The sequence below is a fragment of the Tamandua tetradactyla genome, chromosome 6 (assembly GCF_023851605.1).
Source record: "Tamandua tetradactyla isolate mTamTet1 chromosome 6, mTamTet1.pri, whole genome shotgun sequence".
NCBI classification, from domain to species: domain Eukaryota; kingdom Metazoa; phylum Chordata; class Mammalia; order Pilosa; family Myrmecophagidae; genus Tamandua; species Tamandua tetradactyla.
In genome coordinates this window covers 126,793,709-126,803,193 of record NC_135332.1, presented here as the reverse complement: position 1 = coordinate 126,803,193, position 9,485 = coordinate 126,793,709, and the positions used below count along the sequence as shown (strand labels likewise).

Here is a 9,485-nt window from a genome sequence, read left to right as displayed (position 1 = left end):
TGCATGGAACTGATATAAAAGAGCCATTCAGAGCATTCCTTTCCTTCAGATACATAAATTAGCCTATCACAGTTTGTAAGGTAAGATCTGCAATCTCTATGTTTTGCATTTGTAGGTGGTTCAAATCATTAACTCTTCCTGCTACATGTTCAATAGATCAGCGTCACCCAGAATTTTGGGGCATTCTAGAGGTGTCAGGACTATCTTTGTCATCAGGATTTTCCCCTACTCTTGAACTTCACATATTTTCCAGTTAGTTTTCTCCTCACTGATCTCTTCTTCTCTCCTTTTTTTCCTATCTTTTCTTTCGTGTTATAGATGGTAATAAAACAGTTGATTTCTAGTCCTTTTTAAAAGGAAAATCAAGTAACATTTTAAATCTCTATTCTCTGCCTCTGTATATGACAACTTCTTCCTATATACTTTCATTTCTGTATCCTTTTTGCTCTGCTTTCTAGGCTCTCTTGTTATTTTTCTCAATAAATTGTTTAACTTCTAGCATTTCTTGTTTTATTCTGGTTATTTTGAGTTTTTCTTTTGAAAGCCTTTATTTTACCTCTCTTCCTATTCTTCATATTCTGGGTATTTTCATTCCCAGTTATTTTCTTCCTATATCATTTTATTTCTTTTTACAAAGAGTATGTCATATTCTATTGAGGTAACACAAGAGTTCATATAATTTTTTTCTGGATCCCTAGAGATAGATTTTTTTAAATAGAACTTTTAGAGTTCTTTAGGTCCTTACTTTCCTACTGTCCTTTTCTAGCCTCGCTGGATATTTCCTAGATTGCAACACTGTCGCATTTGATTTAATTTAATTATATTCCAGCAAGGCAAACTTCACTTAATTCTTTTTTTGCAAGCTTTTGTGTTTAAATTTCTGTGAATATATGTACACCTGTGTGTAGGGTGCTTGGGCCAGGTCTCTGTTCTGGAGTGATAGAACTCCCTGCAAATTATAATTGCAGGCTGTTGTGAACATAAACTACCTTGTTTTGCATTTCCAGGTGCATGTATTCCTTTCAGTTATTTTTCCATTCTTCTGACACCTAGGACACATTGCTCCTATGGCTTTTTCTGTTTTGAAACCTGAATATGAAATTTTATTTATTCTTATTATTTTTGAATATATATAATGAAAGCATCCTATCTCCTCCAACCCCTCATCCCAAAGCTTTACAAAACCCACCTTTCTGTCTGTTCTCTTTGTAATACTGTTTCTGAATGCATATAGAAAAAATGTTGGGAAAAAAAAATACTCTGTCAACATCTGAAGCGTGGCCCATGTGAAAAAAATGTAGATATCAGTGTCTTTAGTTGTTGGAATAGTGACTCTCTCAGGTAGGTCAGAGAATAAGATGTATAATCTTATGGCCATTTTGGAATTTTCTTTCATGGTGTGACAGCTAAGTGCGGTTTTATGTTTTAATATGGCTTAAGTAATTTTGCAGTTGATGGCTAGTCTATGTCTCCTACCTCCTCCTTCTCCTTTTCAGTTTTTATATGCCTTCTTTATTTCGTACTTTCATAAGTATTGGGTGCTAGTTTGAGAACAGCCACTGTTAAGATGTCATATTAACAAGAATGTTAATAATTAAGATTGCTATCACTGAAAAGTTATTCAATAAAAATATAATTTGTTCTGTTTTGCCATTGATTTGCACTAACTAGAGATCTTTGCATACTAAGTTTTAGTTTTTACCATATAAAAGAGTCTTGGGGACATTTTTTTTAAATTTATCTTTCTGGTCTCACATATATAGTGAAATATAGTAGGAAACAAAATTATTACAAATGTATTAATACATACTTTTAATCAACAACTAAATGGCAGCATGCTGTGATAATTATTTTGGGTAGATGAAGACTGATTGCATTTTCCTAATTAAACTCCTTTTCTTAAATTTTTTTACATTTACATATTCACTGAATCATGACAAGTATTACTAGAGTTTACTTGGCTCTTTCTAAAGCTTATATATAGAATGTACAATATGCAAACTTTCTTTCCATAGCAAGCAATAAAATGTAAAAGATACTGGAAAATTTAAATATTTTACATATCAGATAATACACAAATCTCAGTCAAATTAGGAAATTTATGTCTGTCATTTAAAATTTTACTTACGTATTACTTCCAAGATAGCAAAAAATAAAGTATAACATTGATAAGGTGTAAATATGTAAGAATAGTTGGTTTTTATAATCTATTTAACATTTTTTGTTGAAGAAATAAGTTGTCTTGATATTACAGATTCAAAAATGAAATAATAGGGTCCTTGTTAATACATAGAATGGAAAATAAGAGAAGTCTGGGTTTGCACGAGGGAGAAAGGGCAGGATTCAAAAGGTTTATAGCATAAGGGGCGGTGTGACAGTGGCTCAGTGGCAGAATTCTGGCCTGCCATGCCAGAGACCCGGTTTGATTCTCAGTGCCTGCCCATGCCAAAAAAAAAAAAAAGAGGTTATAGCATAGGGCTTGAGAATTTAAGTAGGAATATAATTTTACTATCATAAAAAAAGGTGAGGTTGATGGAGATATAAAATGGAGGGGCAGTCAGTTTTACTCTGGAAAAATGAAAGAGCTGGAAAAGATACTGGAATTAACTAGAAAGTAACCCTGGAGCCAGAATAAACATTTAAAACAAATGTGGGTTAATATGGGCATAGGGAGAGAAAGTAAGAGGCTGCCGAGAGTTCTGCTTTTGTAAGTGAAAGTGCTTAGCAGTGACTAGCCCTCATTGTTTGGTAATGCAGGATTCTAGAAGCAGCTTGCTGGGGTCAGGAATGGCCAGAAGACTCTTTCTCCTCTAAATATTGGGACTGAGTTTGAGGTTGGTCTGGAGGATTTATAAGAGACCAACACAGAAGCTGGCCCCAGTTTTAGCTCTCTGGATGGCAACCATCCCAGGCTTCTAGCAGCATCCACCTGGATGTAAAGAGACAGTATTTTTATATCCCATGGTTTCAGTATTTTTACATCCTGTGGTTTCAGCCCTCTCTGCAGCAGCGGCTTCTGGCCTAATATCAGCATCTACCAGGACTTAGATACCCAGTGCACTTCCTCATGGATTGGATTCTTCTTTCTCTTTCTTGTGTTTCGTCTGGTGGATCCCTGAGGACCCAGAACAGGTGATAACCTCAATTTCTCTCAGATGTTGCATCTTCTGGCCTTATGGCAGCATCTCCAGGGAAATAAAAGTCAGTGTACTTCTTTCTCGGGCTCTTTTGTTGTTGCTGATGGTTGGTTGTTTTTTCCTTTTTTTTTTGTTTTTTGTTTTATATTTTTAGGACTAGTAGATAACTGAGGGATGCTGGCCTAGGTTTTTCTATGCACTAATGATGAACAATCAAAGAAGAAATTAAGAAAACCATTCCATTTACAATAGAAACTAAAATAATCAAATATCTAGGAATGAATTAAACTAAGGATACAGAAAGATTTGTGTGGTGAGAACTACAAAACACTGTTGAAAGGTATTAAGGAAGCCCTAAATAAATGGCAAGGTATCCCATGTAATGGATTGAAAGTGTTAACATGGTCAATATGTTAATGTTACCCAAAGCAATACACAAATTCAATGTAACCCCTATTAAAATTCCGCCAGGCTTCTTTTAAGGAATGGAAAAAAAATCCTCAAATTTTGATGGAACTGCAAGGGACCTCACATTTACACGGAACTGCAAGGGACCTGGGGTAGCCAAAACAACCTTGAAAAAGAAGAATAAGTTTGGAGGTCTCACACTACCCAATTTCAAATTGTATCACAAAATAACAGTAATCAAAGCAGTATCGTACCAACACAAAGACTGATAGATCAGTGAAACAATTGAAATTCCAGAAATAGACCTACATATCTATGGTCAATTGAGTTTTGAGAGGGGCAACAGGGACATGCAATAGGGAAAGGATAGTCACTTCATTAGAGTAGTGTGGGGAAAACTGGATATCCACATGCATAAGAGTGATGTTAAACCCCTACATCACCCCATACACAAAAATCAATTCGAAAGGATTAAGGACCTAAACATAGGAGCTAAAATGATAAAAATTTTGGTTAACAACATAGGGGCAAATTTTGATGACCTGAGATTTGGCAATGGATTCTTAGATATGACACCAAAAGCATGAGCAACAAAAGAAACAGTAGATAAATTTTATTTCCTCAAAGTTAAAAACTTTTGTGCTTTGAAGGAAATTATCAAAAGAGTGAAAAGATGGCCAAAATGATGGAAGAAAATGGTTTCAAACCATAGATTAGGATTTAATATCTAGAACATATGAAGAATTTCTTCAACTCAGCAACAAAAAGACAACCCAGTTAAAAACAGACAAAGTACTTGAATATGTATTTCTGTAAAGAAGATACACAAATGGCCAATAAACACATGTAATGATGTGCAACATAATTAGCTATTGGAGAAATGGAAATCAAAACCACAAGGAGACACCACTTCACATCCATAAGCATGCTCTTATTAAAAATTGGAAAATGAAAAGTGTTGGGGAGGATGGAGAGAAATTGGAACTTCAGTACATTGCTGGTGGAAATGTAAAATGGTGCAGCCACTGTGAAAAGCAATATGGGGGTTCCTCAAAAAGTTAAATCTAGAATTGCTCTTTGACCCAGCAACTTCACTTCTTGGTAGATACCAAAGGAAAGTGAAAACAGGGTCACAAACAGATGCTTGTACACCAATATTCAAAATAGAAGTATTCACAGTATTCAAAAGCTATAAACAACCCAAATTCCATCAACAAATGAATGGATAAACACAATGTGATAGAAACACACAATGAAGTATTATCTGGCAATAAGAAAACATGAAGTTATGAAACATGTTGCAACATGTAAGAACTTGACTGCTCAGTGAAATAAGCAAAACATATAAAGAAAAAAATTACAGTATAACTTAGATGATAAAAAGTAGCAAATTTGCAGAGCTAGAAAGCAGATTAGAGATTACTGGGTGAAAAGGTGGGTGAAATGTGGAAGAAAAAGTGTTTATAAAAAAAACAAAAAATAAAAAGATGTGAGTTCAAAATAGAAAAATACTCCTGGTAAAAGGCCTAGAAATATATAATTTCACAAATTTTTCTGCGACTCAGGTATTTCAATTTGACTGAAATATAAATTGAGCTAAAGAATAAGGGTTGTGAGAAGTTTGTGGGATATAGTTAGAGATGGATTTGTCAATATCATCCTGTACTAATGAAATGAGTTAAAGTTTTTATCTTATACACAATGAAAAGAAAGAACACCTCTGAAGAGTTTGGTTTGGAAACATATTAACTATAATGTGAGGACAGATGGAGGAGCTTTTGGAAAAGAAAACATATGAACAAGGAAACTAATAGAAATGTCATCATATCAACAACGGCAAGAAGTGAAAAGTGCCTAATTAGGGCAACGGAAGAGGGAAAAGTGAGAAGACAGATAATAGATGGATACACCACTATAGTCAACAAAGCTTGACAATTTTTTTGCCCATAGTCTATGTGGAAAATATAAAACCCATTATGCTGTTTGTGTTAAATACTTTCTGTGCTGAAATGATTCTGAACCTCCAGGAACATTTTAAAACATAAAAATTCAGAGGTAATGCTATGTTTTAACTTTACCTAATTTAAGAAAAGATCCTGTCAAGAGAAACAAATACGATGAGGACTGAAGCATTCTGTTGGATTAGGAAAAGAAAGAAAAGTTGAATTTAATGAACATAATTCTTGTGAAGCAGAGTGCTAATTGGAATTGGATTTAGGGACAAACTGAAGCTGAGAAATCGCAGATGCTAACAGTGGAAATTTTTTCCAAATTCTTGGGTGAGAAGGGAAATACAGAGGAAGGTGTTAGTTTAGGGGAAATGCAGTGTCAAACAAAGAATTTTTAAGGATAGTAAGATACTGACTTTATTTAAAGCTGTCAATACTCTACCCATGTTAATGATGACTACATTGAATTTGGATATACTGTAAATTCTATTACTTTTAGATGCCTGTATCCTCATGGAAATTACCTATTTTTAGCCCCAGTGTCCCATCTAAATGTAGATCTTCTTGAAAATGGTACATATCAAATTTTCTACTAGAATTATTATGTTTCCTTCCTAGAGGTAGTAAAGATGTGCAAACATATAAACAATTTATCTCGTTGGGCTAATGAGTTCCAAAGTGTCCAAACATGTTTGTTTTCTGTCCCTGGTAACTGTTTCTAGACACTCCCAGAGAAGTCAGTATTTCCTTTTTCAAATGCTTGTTCATCAAAGGGGCTCTTATTGCATTAGAAGTCATTCACCTAAATAGTTACTATCCTTTTAAGTCTACTCTTTTCTTGCCAGTTCAAATCGGTCAGATATCTAGATCTCTGGGAATGATGAAGGGGTTAATTGCAACTGAGGATTTTATAGAGGCATAGAAAGTATAAATATGGAGTAAGTGCCACATATTTGGATAGATCTATAGTATGGGGACCTTGTATATTAGTAAGAGCATTGACCTGGGAGCAGAAACCTGGGTTATTTTCCTGTTTGTCCCCCAGTCCTTGTGGATCCTGAGCCAAATCACTTAGCCAAAGCAAAGCTAAATTTTCTCTTTCATATAAAAGTATCTCACGTATCTGCCTTCAAAATAGTAACAGACTGTACTCCTTTTCGTAGAGCTTGAGTAGAGATGATCTCTAATTACAAATATGTGGTTTAAAAAATGTAAAGTATCCAGATATTGATAATGGCATTACTGGTTTCACACTGTGACCCATTTGATCCTAAACTATTAATGCTTGCCTTTTCCAAAGAATGGCTTCAGAGAATAATAAGTCAAAGTTAACTTTGTAATCTTTATAATGCAAAAAAGTATTGTATAGTTGTAACAGTGGATCAAGACGAAGGGCAGAACTACATTTTCTTCCAAATCAAAAAACTGTAAACACCAATAAAAGAATATTTACTTAGTGCTTATAGTTTCTTCCCATCACTAATCCTTCACTCCCTAGCCAAGATACTACCTGTCCTAAATTTTTTTTTTTTTTTTAATATGAAACACTTCACGAATTTGCGTGTCATCCTTGCACAGGGGCCATGCTAATCTTCTCTGTATTGTTCCAATTTTAGTATATGTGCTGCCGAAGCGAGCACATCTGTCCTAAATTTTATGGCAATTTATTTTTTTCTCTTTCCTTATGGTGCTACCATCTACATTTGCATTTCTAATCAATATACTGCTCTTATTTTTTTCTTTGTAAGTGCAATGTTCTGTCATGTGTCTTTTGTCTAGCTTTTTTTTTTTTTTTTTTTTTACTATTTTAAGTTTTCCTAGATTGTCATTGCCATTTAAGATTGCATTTTAAGTTTATGCACACATATTTAAGCATTTTGCTGGTTAGGAATATTTCCATTGCTTTCAGTTTCTGACTAGTAAAATCTATGTAGCTTATTGAAATGTTTACTTAGTGTGCATTTTGTATGAAGTTTGGCAGAATATACATAAACACCGAAGTGCTATGTCATGGGGTCATACATACCTTTAAAGTTAATAGAAAATTCTACTTTTTAAAATGAGTAAGCCAATTTGCACTCTAACCAGCAGGCTATAAGAGTTCCTGTGGCTCCGCATACTAACACAATCCATTTCTTCTTCCTTCCCTCTCTCCCTCCCTTCCTTCCTTCCCTCTCATCATTGAGGAGTGGTGTCAGGGTTGTCATAACATAAGACTTTTAACTTGTATTTCCTTAATTTAGATATCTTCCTTTTTGACATGACTGCTTAAGACTTTCAAATGTTTTTCTATGTTGGTGTCTGTCTTATTGATTTGTAGAGCTTTTTTTTTATTTGTACAGCTTTAAATAAGAGTTCTTTCCTGTTATTTTTGGTACAAATATTCTTGCATTGTGTGATTTGCCTTCTTTCTTTTATTAGTATTATTTGATGAACCAAAGTTATTTTGTGTGTTTAATTTAGTGTATTTTCCTTCATTGCTTGTGCTCTCTTTCAGAAGCTTTTACTACCAAAGGTCAAGAGATATTTTCCTATACTGTCTTTAAAGTTGTATTAGTTAGTTCAGCATATTATGTTTTTTAATTAAACTAGGATTAGTTTTTGCTATGGTGTGATGTAGGTTATGCAGCTTTTCCCTCTCCAATTGAGAATTAACTTATACCCAGTTACTGAAAACTTTTCCCCACGATTCCTCAAACTTGTCTTCATCTGGTCTCCCTGTGTGCAAATATTATTTTTAAAATGGGTAGCTCTTTATTCATTTTTCAAAAGTAACATTATTTGTTCCACCAACACAATCTTGATAAATATTTACATTAAGCTATACCTATTTTGAGCCTCAATGTCAAAAATAATATGGCTTTAAATATATAGTAACCTAAGAGGATTTATTGCTATAAGATTAATTAACACAGTAGGATTCTTAGATCAAAGTATGTGGCCATTTACAAGTTAAGAGATGCTAAAATTCTTTCAAACAAGGTTTTCCCACTCAATTACATTCCTATCATTACATTTTTAGTTGCACTGGAGGTCTGCCCATACACAAATTTAAAAGTTTGATGAATTGTTTCCTTAATTTGAAGGTTGAAAAAACCTTTTGGATGATTATTGCCTACTTGTATTTCCCCTTTGAATTATATGTTAGTATTCTTCTATTTTTTATTGCTTTAGAAATTCCATGCATATTAGTGATGTTAACCAGTTTTATGGTATATAGTTTGCACATATTTTGTGGTAAATTACTTGTAAAAATGGCCTCAATTTCCCACCATCCTCCTTTACCACATTTCTGGAAATCTAACTTGCAGTTCCTCCATGAAAGGATGGACTGTATTTCCCACCTTTGCTTCTGTGTTCAAGTTTTAGGTTACTTTGGCGAGTATAATTTATTAGAAAAGATGATGTGACAGTTTAGGCCTATGTTCAAAGCAGCTTTACATATTCGAGTTGTTTTAGAAACCTTCTGCCACAACGTGAGCAAGCAAGCCCAGGTTCCCTTTTGGGTGAGGAGACACAGATGGCCCAGTTACCTCTGTGGCTTCAGCCACCAGTCATCCCCTCCACTGCCATGTGAATGAGGTCAGCCTAAGCAAGCCACCAGACCACCCACCTTTTGACCACAGGCACATGAGCAAGCCCAGCTGTGGTCAACCAAGCCTGGCTCAACCCAGCAGAACTACTGGAAGAACTACGGAACTGTAAGTGATGATAAATGTTTTCCTTTGTTTTAAACACTACAGTTTGAGGTGCTTTGTTAGGCAGATAGAGATAAATGATAGGATTTTCAATCTTTTGATTTTTATCACATTTTTTACCTCTACATTCAGTTCTTGGCTTAGAAAATCTTCTCCATAGTTTGTAAAATCAGTTTTCTATAATTTCTTCTAAACTTTTAAAATTATATATTTAATCCATCTGAAATGCATTTGATATATATTGTCCTATTTTACAAATAGATAGTATATTCAGTATCACTATTTAGTGAATT

At 34.2% G+C, this 9,485-nt stretch overlaps 1 long non-coding RNA gene and 1 other non-coding gene across 2 annotated transcripts in view; one reads left to right on the top strand and one right to left on the bottom strand.

The window, feature by feature from the left end:
- Positions 1–7,027: 7,027 nt before the first annotated feature.
- LOC143689135 (U6 spliceosomal RNA) lies at positions 7,028–7,134 on the bottom strand. The gene has a single exon (XR_013178602.1). It is a non-coding gene; the product is annotated as a U6 spliceosomal RNA (small nuclear RNA).
- A 1,970-nt stretch (positions 7,135–9,104) lies between these two features.
- The window catches only part of LOC143686352 (uncharacterized), a 56,235-nt gene continuing 55,854 nt past the window's right edge, over positions 9,105–9,485 (top strand). The window contains exon 1 of the long non-coding RNA XR_013177081.1: positions 9,105–9,195. This is a non-coding gene — a long non-coding RNA (uncharacterized LOC143686352). The remainder of the gene's footprint in view (positions 9,196–9,485) is intronic.